Source organism: Rhinolophus sinicus, chromosome 8 (genome assembly GCF_057876585.1).
Source record: "Rhinolophus sinicus isolate RSI-liver-muscle chromosome 8, RSI-T2T, whole genome shotgun sequence".
In the NCBI taxonomy this organism is placed as follows: domain Eukaryota; kingdom Metazoa; phylum Chordata; class Mammalia; order Chiroptera; family Rhinolophidae; genus Rhinolophus; species Rhinolophus sinicus.
In genome coordinates this window covers 80,847,644-80,875,587 of record NC_142508.1, presented here as the reverse complement: position 1 = coordinate 80,875,587, position 27,944 = coordinate 80,847,644, and the positions used below count along the sequence as shown (strand labels likewise).

The 27,944-nt window shown below is 53.8% G+C and overlaps 1 protein-coding gene across 6 annotated transcripts in view; it reads right to left on the bottom strand.

Annotated features, from left to right (window-relative positions):
* The window catches only part of ZNF536 (zinc finger protein 536), a 383,307-nt gene that overhangs the window by 243,656 nt on the left and 111,707 nt on the right, over positions 1-27,944 (bottom strand). Inside the window, exon 3 of one of the 6 annotated variants that reach the window (XM_074314979.2) lies at positions 11,021-11,191. The exons of the other annotated variants lie outside the window; for them this stretch is intronic. The gene's annotated coding sequence lies outside the window, so the exon portion shown is untranslated. The remainder of the gene's footprint in view (positions 1-11,020; positions 11,192-27,944) is intronic. 6 annotated transcript variants of the gene reach the window in all.

Here is a 27,944-nt window from a genome sequence, read left to right as displayed (position 1 = left end):
GGAACCTCCTCTGCTGCAGCGGAGCAGACGTAAGACACACCTGGGCCAGTCGGACACCTGGGTGTGTGTGTCGGGGCAGAGAGGTGGCAGAGAAGTAGGGGTGAGAAGAGGGTTGTTTAAGGAAATGAGCATTTACAAATGCAAATCTAGTAATTACATACCCACACATACACCTATCAGTGGTTAGACACCTAACTACCCATTTGCACACACAATTACCCAATTTGTAAGGGTTCACAATAGATAAGTAGGCAGTAGGTGTGCACACCTGTTGGACTGGCTTCAGCAAACGTAAGTAAGCCTCTAATACACAAAGGGGGAAATCCAAGTCCTCTATGGAAAGTTCCGGACCACTGAGTAGACAGCTCTTGGAGGGCGCCCAGTGTGCTAAGGCCCTTGTCGCACGTGCTGGCCTCCAATAAGAGACACCGAGTGTGACCTGCTGGTCTGACGGCTGCTGTCTCTCATTTGCTCACCCTGGCCCTCGCCTGCCCTTCCTGTCCCCGGGCTCTCCTGGCACACTCCTGCTCAGCTCCAGCTCTGAACCAGACTTCTCTCCCCACACATGGTCGCGTCTGTCTCCTCTCCATCCCCGACCCCCACTACCCCATCCAGACACCCAGGCTTCCACACTGGTCTTCCTGCTTCCCCCGCCCACGTGGCCCCTTGGACAAGTCTTCTCATCGCACACCAGCCCCGCTGCTCTTCAGAAAGAGACTGACGTCCTTTACATGTGCACAGGCCACACAGCCTTGTCTGCGGCTCTCCCAGCCCAGCCCCCAGCTTCCCTTCTCTCTGCGCCCAGCCCCACTGGCCACCTCTCAGTCCTCAGCTTCCCCAAGCATCCTCTGCCACAGGCCCTCTGCACTTGCGGTTCCTCCAGCCCCAATGTGTTTCCCTGTGCTGTGCCGTTTAACCTCTCCCTACGACTGCTGCGATTGCCCATGACTAGGCCAAGACTTTGGCTCTGGGAGCTCCAGTTTCGTCTCCCTGAGGCACTTGCCAGCTGTAATTTTGCAGCTGTTCATGTGATTTCTGATAAACATTTGTCCCTCCCTCCAGACCGTAAGCCCCACGAAGGCAGAACTGAGCCGTATTTGCTCATCATCACGTCCCCAGTGCAGGGCAGGGCTTCAGTAACAGCTCTGGGGCCGAATGAGCATATGAATGAACGAATGAATGAATGAATGAATGAATGAATGAATGAATGAAGCGGCCCCTCTTCCTTGACGCCTTGGCTGCGCTTCTCATGTGCCACCAGCACATTCTGACGCCTCCCTCCTGAATAAACTGACCATCAGTGAGCAGGCACCTGCGCCTAGCGCTGGCGTGCCATACGTGGTTGTTGAATGAATACATGAGCGAATGGTGAGCTGTTCTGACCCTCAGACTCGGCCCCTGCACTCAGTACTGACCACTGATGTGACACCCCCAGGGGCAGCTTCACATAGGCGGTGTCATATATACTTGCTGATCGGATCAGGAATTACTGCCACAGAGACAAAGAATGGTTCCCCAAAAGCACTGAGTGTGACCGTCCCCTCGGCTTCCCCACTGCAGCAGCTGTCTGAAGTCAGCGAGCAGCTGACAGTGAAGGAGCGTGAGCAGGCACCCTGTCCTGCTTTGTTCTAACTGTGCACTAGTCTTCAGGATGGACATAAAAGTAGTTAATGACTTCTGTGCCGCACAGTCCTCCCCTCCCTCCCTCCTCCCTCTGCTCTTCCTCCCTCCCTCCTTTCCTCCATCGCTTCCTTCTTCCCTCCCTCCCTCCCTCCCTCCCTTCCTCCCTCCCTCCGTTCCTCCATCCCTCTCTTCCTTCCTTCCTTCCTTCCTTCCTTCCTTCCTTCCTTCCTTCCTTCCTTCCTTCCTTCCTTCCTTCTACTGTAACGACATGCAGGCAGATGAAGGAGTTACTCTAGTGTGTTTTTCTTCTCTAGGAAAGAAACAGCCCTTGTAAGTCTTGGGGAGCTTAACTTCAGCTCACTTAAGAGCAGTCATCTGCTATACTTAGGGAACAGAGGCATCGTAGAGAAATGGGAAATCACACCGAGTCAGGGTTGGCTGGGAAAACACCACACCCCGGGCTGCAGAGGGGAGGAGGCGTTTGGGGCCGGGCCGCGCAGAGGGACCAGGTCACCATGGCTCATCACTGGTGGGCAGCAGAGGCCCAGGGCATGCACCTGACATCTCAGGCCTCCCCACCCTTCTTTGCTACCCCCAGCGTGGGGCCTTGCAGTGTCTCCATATGGGTGTGAACTTCTGCAGGCTCAATTTTGTGGTCTCCTTAATGAAATCCCTGTGGTGGCTGAGTCTACCCTCCCTGTGTATTTCAGATCCAACCGCAAACTCATCCTGCCCCACCTCCTTGCCCCCATGGATTCGTGGTTTCCTCCTGGTTTCCTGGCAAATTCTGATTGTGTTGACACCCAATGGGGCCCTGGGTGTCCCCAGGGGGAAACTGGAATTCCCAAGCATGGGGGCGTGGCTGCAGCACCAGGGCTGCAGAACATCAGGCTGGAGCCACACGCCGCTCGGCTCTCCCGGGGACGCTTTTTTGGGACATCTTTAACCAAGGAGAGGCCAGACGAACACAGGATTTATAAGATATGCCACATCAGCTAAATGAATACTGATTTGTCCTGGGGCACAGTTACAAGGTTTAAGGTTACAGTGCCAACATTTGAGAGAATCCCAGTCTAAGACAGCTCACGAAGGGACAGCGGCAAGGGAAAAGTTTCCAGAAGACGCAGCTTCTATGTGGACTAGATGTTTCTTTTTCTTCCGAGTCGAGTTCCTTTACCTTTTTTCTCTTTCTCTTGATCTTTCTCAGATCTGGTCTGAACTGGGTACTATCATTCTTTACAATTAAATACTGAAACAAGCTGCACCCCAAATGTAGTCCTGTCCAAGTCCAGGCACCTGGAAGAGATGTGGGGGCCTCCTCTGTGCCTGGGAGCAGAGACGGGCGAGACAGCCCAGGGCCAAGGGTTAGGAACTCCTTGGGGAAAATGGCAGAGGCGTGTGGGGGAGGGACCCCAAGCCCACTCACAGGACCTGTGCAGGTGCATCCAGTGGACACGGCTGGGAACCCCGTTTCTGGCTGAAGGTGAGGGGGACCAAGGCCCAGCACGTGCTTCTGACGACCAGGTCCCTGGTAAGTATCAGCACTGCGGCCCCCCCAAGGCCACGTGAGCCGAGCTTTGGACCGCTGTGTCGAGAGGACGCACGAGTCGGGATTTCTGTTTCTTCTGACGTGGGGATGGGGCCCAGAACTCCATGTGCTAAGGGGGGGGCTAAGTGTCAGCATGGGGGTGGGGGGCAGAGAGCGTCAGCGGCCCTTTACCTGCATTGGAACCCTCCAGCAGACGCACACATCTGCCTGCCGCCCGCCCGTGCCCGGCCTGCGGGCACCACTGGCTTCGCGTGGTGTTTTAAGGGCCAGGAAAACATGAAGCGTGAAAGCCCCCAGACCACAGGAAGGCGAACCTCCAGCTCACGGCACAGAATTGACTGCGGCCTCTCTCCCCAGGAGCCTGGCTGCGGGGAACAACGAGGGGGCCCCAGGGCAGGGCTGGGGGGCAGCTTCGACACACACAGGTCCTCAGCTTAGCCCCTCCGGCCTGTCCTTTCGGCGAGTTAAACTCCAATGTCCTCGCTTTAAAAACCCCCCGGTCTTTACACCACACGCGGAGGCTCTTCAGGAGTGTCATTTAGCGCCCATGCTCTTCCGACTCAGGCTGCCTTTCTTCTCTCCAAACCGTTCCCAGTGTGAACGCTTATTAAAAGGGAGAGGAGTCCCTGGCGTTTGTCATTCTTTTAAGGACCACTGCGCTAAAGACTAAAGCAGAGAAAAAGACCAATTAGCAGGCTGTCCTGCTCGTCCCCCCACTGCACACAGCCTCGAGCCTGCCCAGCTGGCCCCAGGGAGCCCACCCAGCACACTGTCCCTACAGGGCAGGTGTCGCCCTGAGGTAGCTCTTGCCATCCCTGAGGTCATGAGCTGGGTGTCTGGGGAGTGTACACAGGGGAACTGGGACCAGCACAGCACTGGAGAAATCTCCGGGAAAACACGGGCCTGGCCAGCTTTGCTTCTGCTCTGATTCTGCTGGAAACATCTTTTTCCAGAGACCTCCACAGCTCAACTTGAAAACATCACAACAGTGCACTGGGCAGCCAAGTGGTCTTTCTAGAAGACAGCGCCAGAGGGGCCACAGCAGCTGTTACCCGTGTGTCACCCAGACCACGTGGGCAGGGCAGAAGTGGACGGCGGCAGGGAGACAGTCCTCCAGGATCGGGATTCCCCACACCATCTCTCACCCACAGGACATTTACGCAGCCAGCACCGCCGGTGCGTCCAGCCTGGGCCAGCTCAGCCCGGTCTGGAAGCCCCCTTGGTGGGTGAGAAAGGCAGACGGCCACTCCTGATGCATTTCACCATAACACAGTCCCAGGGGCAAAGCACTGCCATCTATTACCATCCCCTCTGTACTGGACAGGTAAGAGATTTCCGAGCTGGGGAGTACAGGTGAGGCAAAAACAATCCACCAGTGGGAAACGTGCATCGTAGGCAAAAAGATATTCTCTTTATAACGATCTTGTGCCCCGAGTTGGGGTGGAGGAGGACCCCCACCCAACATTCCCAGCTCCAGCGCCGGCCCTGCGACCACCCTGCAAGGAAGTCCTTCCCGAAGGTTCCGCGCAGGGACTACTGCCAACCACTGGAGGCACAAAACCAGGCCGGGACTCCACAAAGACATGCGCGGAGCGCGTGGCCAGTGGATGCCCGCTGGGCGGTCCCTCAGAGCCAGGAGGGAAGCACAGCGCCCACTGGCAGTCTCCAGGGATCAGCTCTCGGTGGGAGGGCCTGGTGCATCCTGGGGAATGGGGGAGACGCGCTCCGCCCCCACAGGACCACCCCATTAAGCCCTCAGCCCTCTGGAAGGAGCCACACCTGCTTCAAAGGGGAGACTTCCAGGAAATGGACCCCACAGTCGTATCACTGTCCAATGGCCAGCTGTCCTAACCTGTCTGGAAGGGTCCATCACAAGATTCTGATCCTGGAACGTGGGCAGCAGAGGCCCAGGGCATGCACCTGACATCTCATGAAGGAACCTGTCTTCCCAGGGGCTGCTATGGACTAACCAGTAAAAAGAACAAGAAAACTTCCACGGCCCCCCAGCCCTGAGCAGCCCTGCAGAGCCATCATTCTTTCTAAGAAACTGGTCTCCAGGTGCCGCGCCCTCCGCTCCTGCGCCCTCACATGCAGGGGTGCCCCTGCAGAGCTCAGCCTCCCGCCACTGGACCCCTCGGAAAGGGAAGAGGCTGGCACAGCTACACCCCCTGGCTGAGGGAAGAGGTGATTTCTGAGGAGTCCCTGAGTGTCAGGGGCTGTGCCCCTCCCCTCACACGGCTCCGTGGATGCAGGACCCACAGCTGGGAGAGGCCACTGCTGGAGGCCATGACTGGACACCAGACGCTGTGGGCTTGGACAAGAAGCACTACAGGGTGACCGTGACATGGCCTGAGGACCCGGGACTGCCCACCAGGGCTTCCGGTGGGAGCTCCTAGGACCCCCTCCGGCCCCGCTCTGCAGCCTCAATTTTAGGGAGCTCTAACAAGACTCAGCAGAGTCGCAAGACAGCCCTGGTACCCCAGGCTGGAAGGAGCCATGCCTGCACCCCCACTCAGGTCCCCAGCCGGGGGGTTGGCTCCTGTGACTAACTAGGGTTGAACAAGAGGCCCCTGTGTACTCTGCCTCCCCCAGAAAACACACCGCTTCCCTGTGCTGACTTCTCTGCTCCCTTTCTCTCTACCTCCTAGCCAAATCAGCACTCTTGCAAAGTGGGGCCTCCAAAGGCGAGAGCCACAGGGCTGGGGGAAGGGGAGAGACGGAAGCACCTCCGCACATGGCCCCTTCTCTCCTGGCTTTGCGGGGCCTCTGGCCCAGTGTCCCAGGAGGTGGATGAGGGCTGTCCCTCTGGGCGTGAGGTGGAGAGGGTTAGGCCCTCCAGCCAGGTCCCTGGGGACAAGCATGGCATGTCCCACCAGCTATTAGTGTCTGTAGCTTCTTTGCAAGCAGGCATTAAGCAACAGAAGCAACAAATGTCCCTTTCTGTAAGCATCTGACCTTATCTGGAGTGTGTCATCAGCTTCAAGAGTCATGGCTTATGTCAGTGTGGGTGAAAAACAGCCTCCACGGCTTCAAATTGGGACCACTCTGCTCTCAGCAGCAGATGTAAACCAAGCCTGTGGTAAGTGGCAACAAATGGTTTGGAAAGAAGCAGTGGGTCCCTCTCTGCCACCAGCCACGGGAGGGCAGCGACCAGCCGTCTCCTGAGCACCACTCTATGCCAGCCTTGAGAAACGGGGTCCTCTGGGCCCAGCTCCCCACAACTGCAGAACCTCAGCCTCGACTCTGCAGAGCACCAGTCTAAGCCAGGCTTTGGCCACTGACAGCCCCTCCCCGCAGCTCACAGCTGGGCACCTGCCTTCTCCCACCTTCCAGGTGACTCAAGCTGCCCTTTGCCTCAGCAGGTTCTGACCACAGGGCCCTGCAGCCTGCAAGTGAGGCAGGAGGGTGACACAAAAACACGGTGCCCCTCTGACTGACACCCCTTCTCTGTGTCACCACTGATGTTTCAATCACACATCAAACAGGCCACTGGCTTCCACACTGCTTCCTCTAGCATCGTTTTATCAGAATCTTAACACACAGATGTCGACACGCTATCTTAAAAACTGCTGCTAGTGTGTGACTTTGGATAACTCTGGGAAGCAGTCTCCTGCTGTCCACGCCACAAACCCGCAGACAAGCCCTGTTGCCGTCCCGCTGACACAGAAGTATCCAGTGAGATAATAGGTGCAGGACAATTTTCATCCACCAAAAACTGCCCCTGAGCCTACAAAGAAATACCTAATACCTGGCGCCCTGGCAGTGTGCCAGGGCACGGCTCTGGGTGTGGACACACATAGACTAAAGATCTTCTATGTGTCAGGAGGGGCAGAAGTTTGCACAGACTGTGGCATGGTCACAGATAACAGATCCGAAAGCTCAGTGAGGGAGGGCTGAACTCCGCCCAGGGCAGGGAGAAACGGCTCCCTCCGTAGTGAGGTGACGTCTTTCCAGCTGGGTCCTGGAGGATGAACAGGACTTTTCTGGGGGTGGCGGCAGAAGTATGTGGCTGGCTTTCGGGACAAGGAAACAGCATGTGCAGAGGTGCAGCGAATTCAGGGGTGTGGCGTATCTGGAGAACGGCGAGGCGCTCAGTGACACAGAACAGAGGTGACAGTGAAGAGGGAAAGGGCGGGGGTGGGAGAACGTCACACGAGATAAGCTGGGAAGGTGGGATGGGACCAGGTGGTGGGGCCTCCGGTGCAACGCCAGCTGACAACAACGCCCTGGGCCACATTTCATCAACGTCTAAATAAATGAGGAGTGGGACGGGGACAATTCCTCTTGATCTCTGGAAACCACGTGCCAGCTGGGTGGCCTGGGGACTGCTGTCTATGGGGGCATCGCCGCTGAGGACCCACTGAGCACGCAATGCTCACAGGGCCCACGTCTACACCAGCTGGGGACAGATAGTTGGAGACAGAAGGTGACAACCCAAGAGGTGCCCTAGGCAGCGAGTTCAGACGACTGGGGATTCATGGTGGAGGGGAGGCGTGTGGGCCCGAATGACTGAGTGAAGGAAGAGTTGGGACGAGCGGGTGGAATCGCGGTAGAAGGCAGAGACCCAGCCCGGGGCTGGCGGGGCTGTGCGGTGCGCTTTCACCCTGCCAGGCAGGTCTGTGAGAAGGCCGCGGAGGCGCAGCGCCCACTGGTGCAGTGAGCGCCTCGTTCAGACAGCAGGACGCGACCTCACAGGTAACAAGGAGCCACCACCCTGTGACCAGGAGTTGCAGACAGCTGATGGTGGTGACAGCCCAGCCCAGAAGCACCAGAGGAGGAACCCAGCATCGTCACAGGGTCACAGCAGGTTACCCAAGATGGGAACAGGCCTGGCATGTTGGAGGAGCAGAGCCCGGGGGACAGGGAAATGAGGCCACGTGGCCCCAGCTCACCGGGCTCTGCAGGACAGGGCGATGGAAGCCCAGAGAGTTAGGGCCTGGGGGTGCCGTGACGTGACAGTAGAGAGTCTGCTGTGTGGATGACAGGGAAGTGGGTGGGAGGATGGCGGTAAGGGACCCGCAGGGGGATACGAATGTTCCAGGTCTCCGGGGAGATGGAGCCGGCCTGGCGGATGGATACCGGCCCTGGTGGTCTAGCTCTTGGCCCCTCCGCCCACAGGGAAATTGCCCATTAGGGCACCCACCAGGAGACTGTCCCCTCCCTGCACCTGGCAGGGCTACCCAGGGCAGGTGACACCCCAGGCAGGCTGCCCCTCCAGTCAGTACAACCACTAGGCCCCCACGAGGTCATCGCCTCCCAGTGCCGTCACCAAACTCCACCAGCTCTCTGTCCCCTTCCCGCCCTTTCCGACCTGGCTGTGCCAGCCCCTGCAAGGCCTGCTCCCCTTCTCCAGCCTCCAGCTGGGCGCACGCCGTGTGCAAACACCGTCTCCATGCCAGCATCCTTGGCCCCTCCCCTCCCAGCCTTCAGAGCACTGTATGTGGACGCGCCTCTGCCCTTCACGTTCCACTCAGATGTCGTGGTCCCCAGCACACCTCCGCTCCCCAGTACCGGGGTCCACATCTGTGACCAAATACGCCACACACCCAGTGCGGGGCTGGCCAAGATCATGCAGCAGCAGCAGCAATGGGCACCCGCCCCTGTCCTGCAGGGGTCCCGGGACTTGTCCCTGCTCAGTGCCATGCCCCCAGCCCACGTACAGTGAACCAACGCTCAATCAACATTTGGGAAAGGAAGAAGGGGAGGGGAATAAAACAAGTATGAGTGAGTAGCAGTGGGCACTGGCTGCAGGGGGCACGTGGCTAAGGGGTGAGCTGCCTCACCTCCACGGCGTCCCCTCAACTGTTGTTCATCGCCCAAAGGGGCAGGTCTACCTCGCCTGATGCAGGAGGGACAATGCTGAGAACTTGAGTCACACTCATTGTTTTCAGAGGGGCAACATCCCTACAGTTTATTCCAGATGCACAAGCATACACTGGCCATGCTGCGCATTTCCATGGGAATTCTGAACAAAGAGGAACGGCTCCCTCGTGTATGTCTGATAAGTGAGGACTTCCTACCCCAAATTTCCCTAACGCAGTGAGCGCCCATATGCTCTGAAGTCAGAGCCACCGCAGGGACGGGCCACCTGTCATTACCTGCATCCCCACCAAAACCACGATGTGGCATCACACAGGCCACCCCCTGCGCTCCTGCCAAAGCAGACCGCACTCCCTTCCTCCCTCCTGATCCCGCTGAGCCAGGCGTCTGCACTGATTTGTGGGACCAGAAACGCAAACACCTCAGCTTCCACACAGGGAGCTTCAGGGAAGAGTCTCCTGCCCGCACCCCAGCCACCAAAAGAATGCTTAATCAATGAAAAAATTAACTGTGTCCTTAAATAAAGAAGTGAGGACATTTTCCTTACAGTGCTTTATTAATTGGTAAATACAATTATTGAATTTTTGAAAGTTCTAATTTAAATGTATTGATCCATTATTGTTTTGTAGATTTTCCACCCAAATGTCTTGGAGGAAATGAATGGCGAACCCTGGACCACTGCATCACCGAAAGCATGCCAAACCATCAAAGGGGAGCTTCGCACACGCGATGCTCAAGGAGTCACCTGGTGTCCTGTCCACAAAGCTGACGTGTGCGCTTCATTCAGATTGGACGACTCTCTTTTACTACCCGGTCACTAGTCCTGACCTGGGAAATGGGACGTGAGCACCGAGCTGGCTCTTGGTGGGCGGGGCGGCAGGAGCAGATGGCAACCAGTGGGAAGGGAGTGACACCTCAGCCCGATGGGAAGAAATCCTGAAAACACCCGTCTCACATAGCCATTTTGATGAGATTTAAACCAAGGAATGGAAAGCGTTCCCCTCTCTGGGCTTGCTCTCTTCCAACAAAAGAATTTAAATAAGAAATATCTGCCGCTTTCCCCAGTAGTAAACTTCATAGGAATTTAGTAAGCAAGGCTTTGATACATTAAAGATATTTGGCCGTGGGCGGAGGGGCCAAGAGCTAGACCACCAGGGCCGGTATCCATCCGCCAGGCCGGCTCCACCTCCCCCGAGACCTGGAACATTCGTATCCCCCTCCGGGTCCCTTACCGCCATCCTCCCACCCACTTCCCTGTCATCCACACAGCAGACTCTCTACTGTCACGTCACGGCACCCCCAGGCCCTAACTCTCCGGGCTTCCATCGCCCTGTCCTGCAGAGCCTGTGTGACCTGGGGCCACGTGGCCTCATCTCCCTGTCCCCGGGGCCTGTTCCCACCCAGGGACCTGTGCCCCTGCAGACTCCCTCTGTGTGGACACCTGGCTGCAATCTCAGAGCGAAGGTCACGTCCTCAGGGAGGCCTCCCAAGACTAGTCCCTCTATATCAGGTGTCCCCCCACCAGCCCGCGCGTCATCACACTGCCCTCCTTGCCCCTGCTCTGTACCTGCTGGCTGTGCAGCCTCTTTCCCGCAGCCCTTCCCCTGCCCAGAACTGAAACAGGCCCTCGCCTGGCACCCAGCCCCGAGCACGGTGCCTGGCACTCAGCCGATGGTGCAAAGCAGCCCTGGTCTCATCAGGAGAAGTGGGCTCGCTTTGGAGGCGTGATGCATGCTGGGTGCACAGAAACACGTACTGAGCACCTGGGTGGGTACACGGTGGTCCCTGCTGACAAGCAGCCAGGCAGGAACTTTCTAGAAAATGGCTCACACCCACCCTCAGCAAGCAGCACCTCCAAGGGACACCAGGCCCAGTGAGGCTCAGTGCCCTAAGGTGAGACAACCTAGGGCACGGCACCCCGGTCTGAGGGCATGGCCGGGCTCGTCTGCAGTCTGACACACATCAGCTGAGTCACTTCTGAATTCCAGAGTGCTGAAGACATTAGTAATTAGGGCTCTGCGATCTCACCTCTTTTGGGCCACTCATAACTCAGACTCACTTGGCCTCCAAGCTTCCTGGACCCAGGCAGTGGGTTCCTCGGGGGTGGCCAGGCTTGGCTGGGGCAGTAATGCTGTCCAGGCCACACTTCACAGGACGGGCCCACCTCCAGCTTACTCGGCACCTCTGATGTGATGTTTCCTGCCAACATTCAAGCCCACGTGTGAATTTTTATGCAGGCAACAAGGAGTGCCTCTGGCCGGCTAATTAGGGGTGCAAGTGCCTAATTGGGCCACATAAAGACAAGACAGAAGGCTGACTGCCGGCAAGAAAAGTGTGCTTTCGGGAAAGGCCTCCCCAAAGAATGCCCTCACACCTGGGGCCACGTTTTGTGTTTACTTCCACTGCTGGGGTCTTCGCACAGCCACTCTGAGGGTGCTCGATGCAGGAGGCACAGGAGTGGCACATCCTTTGTGGTGTCGGGACACAGTCTGAAGGCCCCACTCCACCACCAACCAGCTCAGGGACCCTCCGGGTCACCTCCAAAGTCCTTCCTCAGGGCTGCCGTGAGGATGGAATCAGGCAGACGCGAGGGGTGCTTAGCCCAGAGCCCAGCATGGAGCAGAGAGCTGTTACTGAGTTAACATCAGGCCCGCACGCTGGCTGGTAAGGTGGGATTGGGTCTCATTTCATGCCCCCTGCCCCCTGCAGTGTCTGCTGAAGCCACTGCCATCACTACGGCCACCCGAGAGCATCCGTCCCTTCCTTCACCCCGCCCAGCCCCCACCCTTCCCCCCATCTTCCAGCCCTCACCCCAAAACCACGCTTCACTCTTTCCAGATCTTAGACCCCCTGGCAAGGTCAACCCTGCTCCATCCTCCTCCCATTTCATTTCAAGAAGCATCAACTCAACAGAAAGTCCTTAACAATTCACCTAGTTAAAGTATCCCCTCGACCCACTCAGGCTGGAGAGGGTTCCAGGGAGGAGACGCAAGGCAGGAATCCCTTTTGTCAGACTCAGGGCATCGCTGTCTCGCAGGGAATCAAGTCCCCCCATCACTGTAATGACACCACCCAGCACAGCTCAAGCTGGCTTTTCCTCTAGACCTGGCTCCCTGCACAGGGGACACTTACTGGGTAGACTCGTGGCCAGCTAGACAAAGGAGAAGGGGGGACATTTCATTCCTATCTTTCCACGATAGTGTTGTGTAAGCCCCAGTCAAGAGCATACACAAACTTCAAAATAGCTCATGTTTGGGCAAGAAAAATGAAAGCAACAGCCTTACTATCTCAAATCACATTTACAGGTGTACATACATCATTTCCAACAGGTTCTCCCTACAAGCCAGACATTTGAGGGGGCTGGAGTCACTGCCTCCTCCCCACGCCCCTCACTCCCAGGACTCAGAAGTCCGGAGACGTGCCCCGCTCTCCTGGGATCCGTGAGACAAGGCCAAACCCACATCCCTCTGGCACATGCAGACCCACAGAAGGCCGGGAGATTGGAGCAAACACCTGAACAGTAACTCTGCCGCTGGGAGGTCCCAAATTGGGACCAGCCATTCAGACCCATTGCCCAGGCACCAGAGATGTCCTTCTTTTCTTCCATAAGAAAGCTGGTCTGTGCATGCTCCTCTCAGCTGTCCCTGCCTCCCCGTCACTTCGTTTGCTGCTCACTGAGAACAGAAGGGACCGAGGCGGGTGATGTAGGGTGGAGAGGGCACAGCCCTCGGGGACGGAACTGGATCTAGAGAGGAGCTCCAAGCGTGGCCAGGAGCTTCCCGCCACCTCAGAGGAGCCAAACTGTCCCAGCTCAGCGTCCGGTGTCATGGGGAGTGTCAGAAGTCACAGGACACCGGGAGGGGTGTCAGGGTGGGAACAGCACTGCTCCGTCCTTTTTCAGAAGCCCCCACCTGTGGCCCACCCACCCCAGCACAGGGAAGGCAGGACAGGCGTTCTCAGGTGCTCTCAAGGAGATCAAGTCACAGCAAGGTCAAATGCGTCCTTCAAGGGCACATCAAGGTTGGAGGCAGAGGTGCAGTTAGACTGCAGGGTCTTTCCTTCTGGCCCAGATGCAGCCACAGGAGCCAGTGGGGCACCAAAGACCGCACGCACCAGTTCTGAAAGAGGAGCCAAAACAAAAACCAGCCAGGATTCTTGCCATTTCCGGAGACTGGAGGGGTGCCGGCGTCACGCAACGCACTGAGCCCGTCCCCTCAGCTACACATTCAGGGCACACTCACTCCAGCACTCCCACGTGGGCACCCACTACCGAGGTGCACAAGCGCGCAGGTGCAAGGACCCTCCCCAGCCTGGGCTGACAGTGTCCCTAAAGGATGAGCTCCCCGGCAAAGGATGCACGGTGGGCGCAGGCCCCCGCTGGGCTGGAGCCCCAGAGCCCGGGTCCCGCTGCGCGCTGGGTGCCCCGCGCCCCGCCCCGCGCTGATGACTATGCGCCAGCAGCTGTCTCGCGCGGTGACGGCGCCTCTAATTGATCTCATTATCTCTCCTCCGCAAGGTGAAATGCGGCCGCGCGGCGGGCCAGGCCGGCTGGCTGGCGGGGGCAGCTTGGCGGCCGGCGGCCCGCAGCCACACCGGGCGTGCAGCCAACGAACGCAGGCGGCGGGCTGCTGGGCGGCCGGCTGCTGTCCACCAACAGCGATGTGGCCATCCAAGGCCCCGGGCCTAGGCGCGCTGCGTCCTGCATTCCTTTGTTGCTCCCCGCCCTGGGTAATTATGAGGTCGCACTGCCCACCGTCCCCATCCGGGGCCGCGCCGCCTGCTGCTCTGCTGGTACCGCGGACAACACGACCGGGGCCGACCCCCTACTCCCTCTGAGATCCATCTCCCCTTCGCTGGAGGCGAGCGCACAGAAACAGCCCAAGAGTTGCAGGAGGGGGGAAAAAAGGAAACACTCAGTTTGTTGTGTTTTCCTTGGGTTTGTTTTCTTGCCAAAAAAATTACCCCCTTTGTCTTTGCGCAAAAGAGGCCATGCGGGCACCTTCTGCTGGGCATCGAGACGGTGCCAACGCGCCTCGCGTACGGGTGGCTTGTTCCTTTTCGAGCCTCGCCACGTATATTTTTAACATGAAAACGCTATATTTAATTGGTTATGCATCTCTGTTCTCTTAGCACTACTGGATATCACAGAAAAACACATTAGTACAGAGCAATTAGTACGATGGCAGTAAACAACTAAGGCACTATTAAGCTGTGGGTGATTAAATAGTATTACTTTTAATTTTTTATGGTGCTCGAGGAAAAGATGGAGATTTAAAATACATATTTCCATTAATATTAATGTAAAATATAAATAACAGGTGTCTTCCACTTCTTAAGGTACAATTTATACGCAGCACTTCAATCTATAGCGAGCGACTCTTTTTTTGTTAATGAAAAAAATCTCTTTCTTTATACACTCTGGGGCAGTATTTATCTTCATGCACCCAGATATTTAAGCAGAAATATTATTTAATTGGAGTTATGGAGTCAGCCGAAATAATACCCACACCTTTATCACCATAAAAAAAAAAAAAAAAAAGCTTCCTTTCAATTGATATATACTCCCTCATTTCTCTTTTCCAAGAGCGAATCACACATTTTGTGATCAATGACCGCAGGCGGGTGGGGGGCGGGGCCTGGCTGCGCCCTGCCCTGGGCCCAGGGGTTCGCAGGGCGCAGGCGCCCACGCACTCAGGCCCGCTCCCTCCGCGTGTGCGCATCCTCCCCGGGTTCTGGCACATCTTTTCCGCGGCATCTGATTAAGTTAACAATGTGCTGCTATTTGCATGCAGATTTGCCCGGCTTTCTCTCCAGCTGCTCCCGAGCCTTGGTCTTTCTCTGCGTTGTGATGGCACAGCGGTCCCTTAAATGCGATCTTCGTCATACCCAGGTGTGCTCTCATTGAGGGCGCCTTCGTTCCAAGCAATTTTTCTTTCTGTAGCATTTATAAGGCTCTATTATAGTATAGCCACATCTGGAGGAAAATTCTCCTATTAATTATATACTTTTACCACTAGGAAGACAAATTCTAAAAGATACCAACATTTTTGTTGTTGTTCTTATCTCTTCAGCAGCCTGCATTTTATTTTATTTTGTTTTGTTTTTTCCAGGCATTTCAATATTTAAAGAGCCATTAACCAAGGGGGGGTGGGGGTGAATTTCTAGGAAATGAGAAACAACAGACCTAAAATCTTAGTGTCAGCCCTGCCCTACTTCACCCAGCCCAGTCCAGGGAAAGACACCCACGGAGCCCTCCGGGAAGGCCGTGGGGCTGGGCCTGGGTCTCAGAGTCCCTGGCAGGCAAATGGGAGAGTTCTGCTCTGCTGGAATTTGTAAAAAAAGCAAGTGCTATTAACCTTTAACCTTGTGTGCTCCCAGGTGCACACTCATTCGTGTCACCAGGCACGAGACAATCTGATTGCTCCATAGTCCAGAAACAGAACCAAACTGGATCAGCACGGTGACCCAGATGCCACGTTTCCTTTGTGGGGTGCGGTGTAATGTTCAGTCAGGTTTGAGAAAGATTAAAGGAAACATCTGGAGCTAAGGGTTCATGCTCACGTTTCAGAAAGAGACGAGACACCAAACATTACTTTAGGGCAGGAGGGGCTACTTTTTATTATTATTATTTTTGCTTTTCAAAAATCTCTTTTGGAATAATCAGAGCAGATGGTGGGGGGATGAATAGAATTAAGCTGAAATGTAAGAAAAGTTTTAACAACTGGATTGTCCCTATCTGAATTTATAGTACATTTAAAATGCTAGAAAATGACAATTTTGATTGAAAAATTATTTTGCAAAGAGATATGTACTGTATGGACAGGAGTACATGTGTGAGTGTGTGTGTTTGAGTGTGTGTGAGAGACCGTGTGTGTGCACGCGTGTGTGTGTGTGTGTAAGTGTCCTCTACTGGGAAAGACACACACACACAGCTGAATGATTTTGAGAACAGAGACAATCCAAGTGGAACCATTCTCACTCTTCAAGCCAAACTCTATCAGGTAGAAATCCAAGCAGGTTTTGGCCACTTAGTCAGCTCCTAGGACAACAAGGCTGAAACCGCCTTCTCCGCCTGTCTGCAAAGCTGGCATCGGGAAGGACCCGGGCCATGTCCCAGCAGTACCAGGGGCGGCTCCCACTGGCCACATGTGAGCAGCGAGATGACACAGGAGGGGCCTCTACGGGTCCCGCCTCCACAGGCCCCAGTTACTGCTCCTGCCCAGGTGCTAAGCCCCGTCCCTCAAACCACCCACTGTTTTCACGCTCTCCAGCCACAGACAGAGGTCAGATGGCCCTGCCAATTGGACCATCGCAGGACCATGCTTCAGCCTCAGTTTCTTCAGCTCCAAGGTGGGAAGAGCAAACCCTCCCAGGTGGGCATTACCTGCATGAAGGGCTGTGACCCATCTTCAGAATACACATGGTAAATAAGGGTAAAGTTTGCTGAGATCCTTTTTCCTTGTAAATTAGCTGCCCCTCCCTCCCCATAGGGAAACAAGCCCCAGGTTGTGGGTCCATGACACTTAAGAATCTATACATTTAAAAAAAATTTTTTTAGGCAAATAATCCAAAGAGAAAGAATCGATTTTTCATTTGACCCTTTTGGGGCCACTTGCCTTTGAAACCCTCCGCTAGCTGGCACCTCAGCCTCCAGCCCCCCCACACCCTCCTGCAAAAATAGAGCAGAGAAGCAGATGCACTGATGCCGGATTACATCACTGGGCAGCATGTGGCACGGAGGGGAGAAAAAATAAGAAAAGACAAATGACATTTTGCTGCCATGGTGTGCTATTTTAGTGGTGATGGCTTGACTTTTGGCCCAAACGCATATGCCAGTGGCAAGGCTAACTCCAGGGACTCACAAAAAAGAATGTGTGTTCACAGCTGTACTGTACACCAATACAGATTACATGTTTTCAGTGTTGCGGCCACAACAGAATGCTAATTAACATACTGGAGCGATGAGAGCGGCTGCAAGGGCCTTATTGTTCCATTATTTCATGAGGCCCAGCTGCCTTTGTTTATGTCACTTATCCTCTCGTGCCACAGGTTTTTACTCCAAAAATACTATCCCAATACAACGTTAATATTTAAAAAACAAAGAGGTGGCAGATTGTCATTTCTGTGTCAGTCTCAAACTGCAGAACTGTTAAGCTGATCTGGTTCGGTATTTAGAAATAATTTAACAGCCATATTCAGACACCGCCTGCATTCCAACATAATGGCCGAATACTTGAACCAAGCAAATGCATAACTATCCTGACATCACTTATGAGATTTAGATTGGTCAGTTAATGGAAGTCTTTACCAGAATCAATACCATAACAGCTTCTTGAAATGAATGTGATTTTTTACACGGAGTGCTGCAAACAATAAGTACAGAAATATACTACCTTTGTACCCAGCACAGAGAAGCGAAGCTGCAAAATTAAGAAGCAATTACATTTTTGCAAACTAATATTACAGTCGATTATTAAAAACAAACACTTTCAAAAATATGTACTTACCATTAAATAATGGGAGAGCATTACCTCCCCACCACCACCTGATTAATCATTTTTTTACACTTTTTAATAGCTGTTTCACCTACTGGCTACATTATCAGGTTGCTATTAAGTACTGATATCGACGATTGATGAAATAATGATGAACTGAAAAGCCATATTTAAAGCTTTTTTTTTTTTTTGGTAAATATTTTTTCGTAATCCCCATTTAAGAGCATATCGTTGGCTGGCTAAATTAGTTTTCCTTCCTCTTTTGCCTGGGTTGTGCATAAAAGTGACATTCTGTAAGACACAGGTTTCCTAAAATAGTGTCCCACCAGCAATCTAGACGGAGCACACCCACCTGCAGTCGCGGTCAGGAGAGCTGTTGGCTTGAGCCCAAAATGTTTAGGGTGCAGTGCTTCCCCAAGAACAGAAACGCCCTGGATGGAGTTTTATCTCAGAACTCCCTAAATGTGCCTTTATGACACCAGGTACCATAGTTGGGGAAACAGTAACACCCCAGCAGACGCCACTCAACGCTAGTCATACATGAAGTCAGGAAAGGTCTCCCCTAAAAGGTACAGCCCTTCACTAACCAAAGCCACACTGTCACTCAAGAACACGACACCTTCCCACCAGCCAATTGAGTGAACAAGCCACGGTTGTTTTTTAACGAATTTAACGGGTAATCTCAGATAAATGGATGACTGCTTGAAGTATCTGTCTCCTCGAGGCAATAATGAGAGGATTTCGGGCGCGCTGCACCCCAAAGTACACATCACCAACACTGTGCTACAGGTGCGTCGCCCGCTCTGACACGTGCGCTCTGGGCTGTGCCCCCAACCCGCTGTGGACACAACATAGATTTCTGAATTGGCTCCAGGAGCTAAAGTACCCGGCTGCTCCGTGCTGAAGCCCTCAGCCAGCTTATGTGCCAATAATTACAAACTTTCCATAATAGCAGCTCAGCCTAGTACTGTTTTTTCTCTTAACCCAAAAGCGGAACCACTTGATTCTGAATGCAGCCACCGAAGAAACTCCTGAATTGGTTTCCTCCTAAAAAAATTGCTGAAGAATTACAGAAGGGATCTAGGTAAATAACATTCAATTACACAGGCACATATTTTCATAGGGGAGCCTCCTTATCTTATGGTTCCGGGAGAAATGATATCGTAACTCATCCCTTTGTAATTTGTGGGAGAATTTCCCCTCTTCCTTTACAATGTTTATGGACCAGCTCAAAGCCACAGTAGTCAAAGACGCGTCCTGGGACCGCGACACCAAGGGCTGGGGCTGCAGGCACAGGCCGATCAGACTCAGCTGATCCAGCCTCAGTTTGACTGGCTACATCCAGCGCCTTCATGTTCAGTTTGCAAAAATAAGAGCCCCACGCTCCCATTCTGAAAATCAGACAAGTCTTCAATTTATACGTAACTGATCAAATCCTCTAGTGGGCAAAAATAACATCTTCAAACTAAATGCATGTTCCCACCATTTGGACATATTTCTAACAATCTTAATCCCACTTAAACTCTGTGAAAATTCCACTGACAATTTAACCTTGTGCCCTTGAAGCTGAAACTGGTAACAATGCATAGCAACAAGGCAGTGACACACTAGTGAACCCATTACGGATCACATCCAGGGGCGTCTCGTGGCTGCCAGGAGCAGCAGCAGGGACACGGTGGCGGCCAGTAAGGTGTGGGGCTGTCTGTGGGGACCGGCGGAAGGACAGGAGTGGGTCGCCCTTCACAGGAAGTTTGCTCAAGTGACTTCATCGGGCAGCTCATTTAGAAAGTGCAGATGCTAATACAGACAGCTAATACAGAAACGCAAAAGTGAGTTTTCCTGAGGCCCGAGAGCCACGTCCTGACCCACTGGTGCAGAGTGGGTTTTGAGTCCTCCGACCCCTGCGTGGCACTGCCCTTCAGGAAAGGAGGTGCTCAGGACACAGCCTCATGGGCACTCCCCTGGACCCACTGCCTCCTCCCCAGCAGGATCCCCCCAGAGCTGGTGCCCAACTCCACCAACACACAGGCTCAGTTTGGCTCACACGGCAGTTTAAGAAAACCATGTAAGCGTTGTCAACTTGCAGGAACTGGCTGAGGTCCATATGAAATCCAGATTTCTGATTTCTCTCGAAAAAGCCAAAGGTCTAGCAGCACCAGAACCACACTCCCAGGGCCACCCCCAGGGCACCCATTCTCCAGCTGGTCACTGCGGCATTAGAGTTTTGCAGCCTCTGTGTATGCCATTTGGAGGCTGCTGCACAGAGGAAAGGGGCACATGGTCAGAGGAGCTTCCCCAAAGGACAGCTGGCCAGTGGACGGGAAGAATAGCACTTCACACTCCAGGCCTCACCCTCCAAGCTCCACCAAGCCTGGCTGCTGGAGCCACGCAGGTCCCTCCCTGTGGACGGTCAGGAAATCTGCTCCCCCCACCCCACCCCCACCCCCACGCCATCAGAGAAGAATGGACGACTCAGGAGGTCCAGATGTAGGAGGGTGGGACAGAGACTCTGCCTTTGAGTCTCTTCACGTCTAGTTCAGGAGCCCAGGCATGAAGCTGAGACAACCGAGACCAGGCAGCTGGTCGAAGACGGAGGGTCAGACGGTGTGTGAAGACTTGATGCCCATAAGCAAGCCCCGTTTCCAGCCTGGGGAGAGCCGACGACAGTGCAGGACAGGAGGGCGCCGTAGGAAGGACAGAGGAGGTGGGAGGGGAGAGCAGGAACATGGGAGACTGCACACGTGCCTGCCCCTCCCTGTGTGAGCAGTGCCAGGGCCAGGTCAGAGCACTCACCCTGGGAGATTGCAGACTAACCACCCACCACGCAGGGCACAGTCCCCAAGCACCTCCCGGGGCCCCAGCCCAGACCGCCTGAATCCTTAAAGGACTCGGCTGCCCACCGGACGGAGAGCTCCAGGGCCACTCCAGGCTCCGACCCCACGTGCCCTGGAGCTTGCCACACAGGGCGTGTGTGGGACACACTGCAGAAGGGCCCCACGAGTGGACAGTGCGTTCCTGGCGAAGGCACGTTCCAGGCCATCCACCTTGGTGCTGTTCTTTCAGACCATCAATAAATATGGCTTCAGTAGTCAGATGATATTTAATTAGCATTAAACTCTTTTATTTCATGTAAGTTAGAGCCTCGCCTGAGACACTTCATTTGAAAAGTAACCTGGCACTCAAGATTAAAATGAAATATTAGCATGTCAGCGGGAGCCTCGTCACGGTGTGGTCCCCTTCAGCCCTGCGCCCCTGCAGGGGGGCAGCACAGCCCTGCCTCCACCTCCCCAGCAAAAAGGATTAGACCTGGGTTTTGAGGGGTGAGGGCTCCCAACTCCTAACATGGACGGGGGTGTAGCCCCCAGGAAGTGAGAATCAGACAAGCTTATCCTTGTCAACGTTGGAGTCAAATTTTCATTCTTCTGTCTGGATTTTCCTTCTGCACCATGAAGCCTTAGGGCTTCTCCTCAAGCAGTGCCCACTGTCCAGGGGCGGCCCCGTCCTCGCAGGGCTCAGCCTGTGTCACCTCCCCAGAGGGGCCTTCCCGCATCTCTCAGTCTCAGCCACGCCTGCTGTCTTTGCTTCACAGCTCCCTACTTTAATGCTCTGTGTGGCGCACGTTTTCCGTTTCTTCATCTATTTGTTTAACTGCATATTGCCTGCCTCCTCCAACTAGAATAGCAGGTACACGAGGGCAAGGACTTCATTTTGTTCTCTGCTATATTCCCAGGGTCTGAGACCGTGCCTGGCTCATCGAGTAGGATGAAAGAAATAAGCAAAGGAGGGAGAGAAAATACATAACATCGACAGACACATACATACATACATGATATATAGATAGAGATGATAGATACATACATATACATACGTACATAGATTATAGACAAATACATATATACACACACACATTAGAAAGAGATGATAGGTAGATACATAAATGATAGATACATATCAGGTGTGATCAAAAAATACAGCGAGTGTTTAAATTTAAAAAATTTTATTACAGTAAAAGACCCATTGCCATTAACCCCCCTCAAAATACTCCCCCTGCTTTGAACACATTTATCCCATAGTTCCTGCCACTTTCTGCAGCAGTTCTGGAAGTCCTCCTTTGTGAGTGTCTTTAGTTGTGCTGTCGTGGCTGCCTCGATGTCCTGAATCATTTTGACTCGGGGAGGACCCAGAAGTCGCATGGTGCCAGATCCAGTGAATAAGGTGGATGAGGACACCCCGTAATGTTATTATTTGACAGAAATTGCCATAAACCAGAAGCCATGTGTGACACGGAGCGTTGTCATGATGGAGGATGATTTACCACACACTGTAAAACACACCTTCTCTCAACCGTAGCTCACACCCAGCTGACAGCACCAAACAAGCTGAAACTTGTCACACACTGTGACTAAGGTTCAACACGCCACTTCCCGTATTGAAGATCCCTGTCTTTCCGTTGGATGGCACTCGGCAGCAGCATTCACCATATTTGTGGTCATAATGGAAACACCCCGTGTCACACATCACTTCTGGTACATGGCAATTTCTGTCAAATAAAAACATGTGGCATGTCCTCATCCACCTTATTCACTGGATCTGGCACCGTGTGACTTCTGGCTCTTCCCCAAAGTCAAAATGACCATGAAAGGTAAACGTTTTGAATCGACTCAGGACATCGAGGCAGCCATGACAGTGCAACTAAAGACACTCACAAAAGAGGACTTCCAGGACTGCTTCAGAAAGTGGCAGGAACAATGGGATAAGTGTGTTTGAAGTGAGAGGGAGTGTTTTGAGGGGGATTAATGGCAATGTGTGTTTTATGTAATAATTTTTTAAATTTAAACATTCACCATACTGTTTGATCACACCTCGTAGATACAGATAAGTACATAGATGATAGAAAGAAGGAAGGAAGGAAGGAAGGAAGGAAGGAAGGAAGGAAGGAAGGAAGGAAGGAAGGAAGAAGGAAATAGAATGGGAGGGAGGGAGGGAAGGAGGAAAGAAAGGAGGGAGACAGACAGACAGAAGGACAGGTGAGTGGGTAGGTGGATGGGTGGACAGACACTGACAGACAGACAGCTGGCTCGATAGATCAGGCACTTTATAACACAGAAGAGTATGGAGGCTCCTCTCAGGAACCTTGCGATCTAGACGCAAAGTGACAGTCAGCACACATGGCCTGGCAGCGGCTCATAGCGTCATCAGATGTGACCAGAGCAGCACATGATGAAGTGACAATCAGGGATTCTGAGGGCGGGGCTATGGGACCAGTGGAGACCATGCTGGGCTGGGGGGGGGGGAGGCACTTCCTCAGGAGAGGTGGCTTCATGGGGCCACGTGAGCGAGGTCCTAAGAGCCTGACCCTGACCGCTCACAAACTCTGCGAACGTTCACGCTGACTCCCAAAGGCTTGTGTGCAGACCACTCGGACACTAGATGATTGGAGGCGACACACAATAAACTCCTTTTAAAGAAAATTAATTCTTATAGTATTTTAGTATTTAACAGGAAAATATACATAAGTGGCACACCAAAGCAGAGATTTCTTAGATATTATTACTTAAGACAAAGGTAAATATAATATTTAATGAAAAGAAGCGTGTCGTCTTAAAGAATACGTATTTATTAAGTCTGCAAGCAGGTCTGATCTGGTAACAATACCCAGAAGGCAGTGTGCGAGTGACGGACGTGGCTGGTTTAGAGGGAGCTGCCCCCTCTCTCCAAGGGCCTGAAGGGTCTCACCCACGAGGGCCTGGCTCTGCTGGCCCTGGTCCCCAGCGGGACTGGCAGAGGAGGTGCAGGCTTCACAGCCCTTCCCGGGATTTGTGGAAGTGCTGAGGATGTGTCTGAGCTCAGCAGGCCATGGCAGCCATCGCCTGCTCTGCCAAAGCGAGGGGAATTCAGACGTGCTCTGAGAGAGAGCCCAGGCTGGTCCTGCCTCCTCCAGGGGCAGCCACCGAAGCTCCAGCAGATCTCTCCCCTTTTAAAGGAGAGAAAAGGGGGCGGAGACAATAGACAGAAACTAGGAAGAGAACGAATGAAAAGGAGGGAGGGAGGGAGGGAGGGAGGGAGGGAGGGAGGGAGGGAGGGAGGGAGGGAGGGAGGCAGGCAGAGACTATCTGAAGACCAAATGCTGGGTGAACTCCTTATCAGGAAGAAAAATTTTTAAATGCATGAACTCTATTTATACCCTGAATAAACAAGATAATTACGTGTTCGTTTCATAAGTTGTGCCTTGATTTCAAGATCACCAGTGGCCATGAATGTTTGGATTTCACATAAGCATGTTTAAAAGCCATGGGTCTTGACCCTCTGACCAGGAAGCTAAGCTTAGCGAACACTCTCACACTGTGATCAAGGCCTAAAGAGGAGAGTTGAACAAACTAACATTTTGCTCTTGGAAATGAAGTATCAGCACAAGAACTGATGACTCTGCTCATTGTTCCATTGTTCTCGCCTGCTCTTGGCGTTGGCACACACCCCTTGGTAACCCAAAGAGCGTCTTTTGTATGTGTCTGAAAAGAAAAATGGGTAGGGCCCTGAGCAATGTCAGTACGTTGGGTTTTTGGGGTGTTTTTTAAGAGCAATCCCTTTTTTATTATTTTTTTAAAAGCCAACTTGGTGTATCCAGTCCGTAGCCAGGGCCTGCGAGTGTGGACAGCTGGACACCCCAAACCTAGCACTGTCTCTGCTTTACCTCTTTCTGGGTCACTCTAAGCCCCAAGCCGGAGGAGGGCAATGGGCTGACAGGGTGTGCTTTCTCCCCACTCCCACTCCCACTGCCGGGTTCAACACGAGTGGGCAGTCTCTGGACACGCGTTCCTGGAGAGACCCGTCAGTCACAGGTGCTCTATCCTGCCGTGCAGCTCCTCTCAGCGTCCGGCACCGGCCATGCCCCCGCTCACACCTACTCAGAGCCCAAGTCCCAACAAAACAGGGCTCTTGTGCTTCCCAACACCAGTCCCACCCCAGTTTTTCCAGTGCCCCGCCCCCATTGCCTCTGCTAGGATTGGCCACCTCAGCGCGCACAGCCCCCACCTGCAAATGCATCTGGAAAATTCCTGCAAGCAGCTTCCCTCTTGCCTTCTCCTCGGCTCTGTTTATGGACATCTTCCTGGTCCCCAAGCTCTGCCTCCAATGCCCACCCGCCATGGGGCTCCTCCCGGGCCACAAACGAGTCCAGCGCTGTGTTTCTTAAAAGGACGCACAGTGCTGACCAGGGAGCACGTACACAGCAGTGAGAAGCTCCTTACCGTCAGTTCACTCCAGACTCGCACTGCCTTACTAACTGACCTGTCCGTCAGGAGTGATGCACGCTCTCCACTTAAACCTCTGAGGTGGCACTGCCCCGTTCTCTCCGTGCCTCCTGTATGTGTACCACTCAGCGCGCAGGTGGCAGGACAGACGAGCGGGCCACACACATGTAAGACCGGATGCCTCGCCTCCCCACAGGCACCCCTCCAGACCCGGTGACTGGGAATTCCTGGGGACAGGCCTTGGGGCCATGTGGAGGGGTGGCCCTGGGAAAGCAGCACTGTGGAGGGCCTTCCAAGCCTACACCCTTACTGAACCCGCCTACTCCCCGTGCTCTCTCCATGCACAATCTGGGAAATGGGGGGCAGGGTGGGAAATCGTCTCCTCCACCCATCAGCCTGCAATGCCGGGGCTGGCGTCAACTCGCCAGGTAAGAGGTGGGCACTTGTGACACAGAATCCAGATCAAAGTCTTCAGCTGACTTCAATCCCCAATTGCTCTCTGACTCTGAAACAAGATGCTGTAACAGCCCAACACTCCATTTGGAGGGGGACAAAAGCATAATGTGTCCATGGCTGGAGGTTAAGCCTCAAATACAGAACCTTCTTTAGAACACTGTTCGGCCCTCCCTGCACGGTGGGCCTGGGCCTTGCCTGTCCTTCATGGCACGGGGTCCCCTCAGCCCGAGCTGGGGCAGGTGTGAACATCACCCCAGACCCGAAGAACCAAGGTGACTGACAGCAACTCCTGACAGCCTGTCTCTCTCTCACACACATGACACACAAATGTACTCATGTGTGCGTGCACACAGCCTGGTCTCCTCTGGAAGGTTACAAATATTGGAAGATATGGAAGGAAAAACAAGATGCTTTGCTTACCCCTGGCCCGTTACCTTGCTCATAGAGACCATCTGGGTCAGTGAAAGAAAAAAGCAGCTTTGTGCACACATTCCTTTATTTTCTGTATCAAGTTAAAAGGTTTGTGCCCACTTTACTTTTTGTGCATAATCTTCCTTTTCTATTGTAATTAGCCTCAGAAAGGACAATATTTTCAAAGCACATAAGCAGCACTGCAAAACCACTGAAACAGACAGCCATTCCTGCCTTTTCACCCCTTTCTGACGAAGGGAAGGCAAACCATGCTGGGACACGGGGACGAAAGAAAGGAAAGAAGTCCCTTGTACATAGTAGCTGCTTCCGCAGTTTACCCTCCGTGCCCAGAGAACCTGGGAGAAGCCAGGTTCTAGATGGGTTAGGCTTGGAGAAGAAAAGGGTCATCATGGGAGTAGCTGGTATGAGCCGTCATGGGAGTAGCTGTGTGGCCCACCCAGGAGCAGGAGACAGCACAAGAGTGCTGGCGGTGGGCAGTGGGTGCAGCCTTAACCCCCGGGGGGCCTGGCCTGTGCTGCATGGGCCCAGCAGACGGCCTTTACGAGAGGGTGCTGGGGGTTCTCATCTCCCGCTGCATGCTGGGAAACCCACCTGCCTCAGTCTCTAGGACTGCCCAGCTCTGCTCCAGGCACAGCTGCAGCTACAAGAGTCACAGGGAACACTAGCCCGGAGCACTGCATCACGGGGACCTGGGAGTGACAGCCACACACTTGGGATGAACTTCGTTTGCATGGAGACCAGGCCACAGGCAATGGTGAAGTGAATTTTTTTTAACTGAGATTTTACCCAGACCTGTCTTGCTGCACTTGTGCGGCCTCACCACGCTGCACTGTGCCAGACGGACAGACGGACAGACGGCCACGGGCGGGTAGCAGCAGCGAGGTGCCGTGGCTTAACGTGCCCCTCTTAGTTGTGGTGCCTATTTGCAAAGCTGACCTAATGCACAGCCTCACAGCTCTCCACCCCTGAAGGGCCAAGAGGGACACAGGAGCCTTTGTCTAGTGGCAACAAAGGCAGAGTCATGGTGGAGTGGACCCTGAAGGGATGTGGGACGCCCGCCCGCAGGCACTGGCTGGAGCAGGTGCAGAGAGACGGGGCAGAGGAAATGGGTGTCAGCCTGAGCCCCACCGCCTGCCTTTGGGAGGCCCCCTCATATGCCCAGGGTGAGGTGGCACTTCTCTGCCCCACCCGCCCGCACAGACAGACCAAATTCAGGGTTTGACACCGTAGTTAAAGCTGCTCAGTAGACTTCACTGGGCCGCCTGCTGAGCTAACCCCTCAAGGGTAAAACCCCCCAAAGGCCTTTCCATTACAACCTGGAGGTAAAGCAGAAAGAACCATCATTAGGTCCAGAAACTATCAGGTGCCATGAAAGGTGAAGGGTAGGGCATGAAGCTTGTGCTTCCAGAAATGAAAGAAGGAAAGAAAAGAGGGAGGGAGGGAGGGAGGGAGGGAGGGAGGGAGGGAGGGAGGGAGGAAGGGAGGGAAAGAGAGAGAGAGAGAGAGAGAGAGAGAGAGAGAGAGAGAGAGAGAGAGAGAGAGAGAGAGAGAGAGAGAGAGACCACAGAATCACCAGGAAGGAGAAACTGTCACCAGGACATGGGGCAGAGTTGCTGAGGCTGGAGCCGGATGGCAAGAAGGGTTAAATTTATGTTCCATTACAAGTCCCCTTTTTTTTGGTTTCATCTTCTCGGTAAAACACATAACTTAAAATGAAATCAAATATTAAAAATGACAGACTATATAAGTGCTGTGAGTAACTTCAGGTCACGGAGGGAGGGAAAGCCGGCGAGTTGTCAGGGACTATCTGTCAGAGTGAATTAGAAACAATCAACAGAGACTGAGGGAAGGCGATTGTTATTAAGCGGCGGGGCTGTGCGCAGGCTGCCCAGATGTGGCCATGCATATAAAGGACAGGAAGCAGCAGCTTAATTCAGGAAGCCCTGGCCAACAGGGCCGCAGACAGGAGAAGAGTCCTTTGTCGCTAATAAGCTGGAAGTTACTTTGATAACAGCAGGGTTAGGCTGGAGAATAAAACACACTGCTTCCACTACCACACACCATTAATATCACAGAAATGTGGTCGGAAGGAGCGAACGGCACAGGCGGGCTTTGCCAGCAGCCTCCCCGCCACCGGACACCAGGCCCCGAGGCCCCATGTCGCCCAGCGCCGCCCCGCCTGCAAGGGCTGGGCTATTTCTGACCACACTGGATGACTGTCACCGTCCCGAAATGTCACAGGGCCAAATGTCACAGGGCCAAAAGAGAATCACGATAGTATTTCATTATTTCCCAGCTGCAGGCCCACCCGTCTCACTG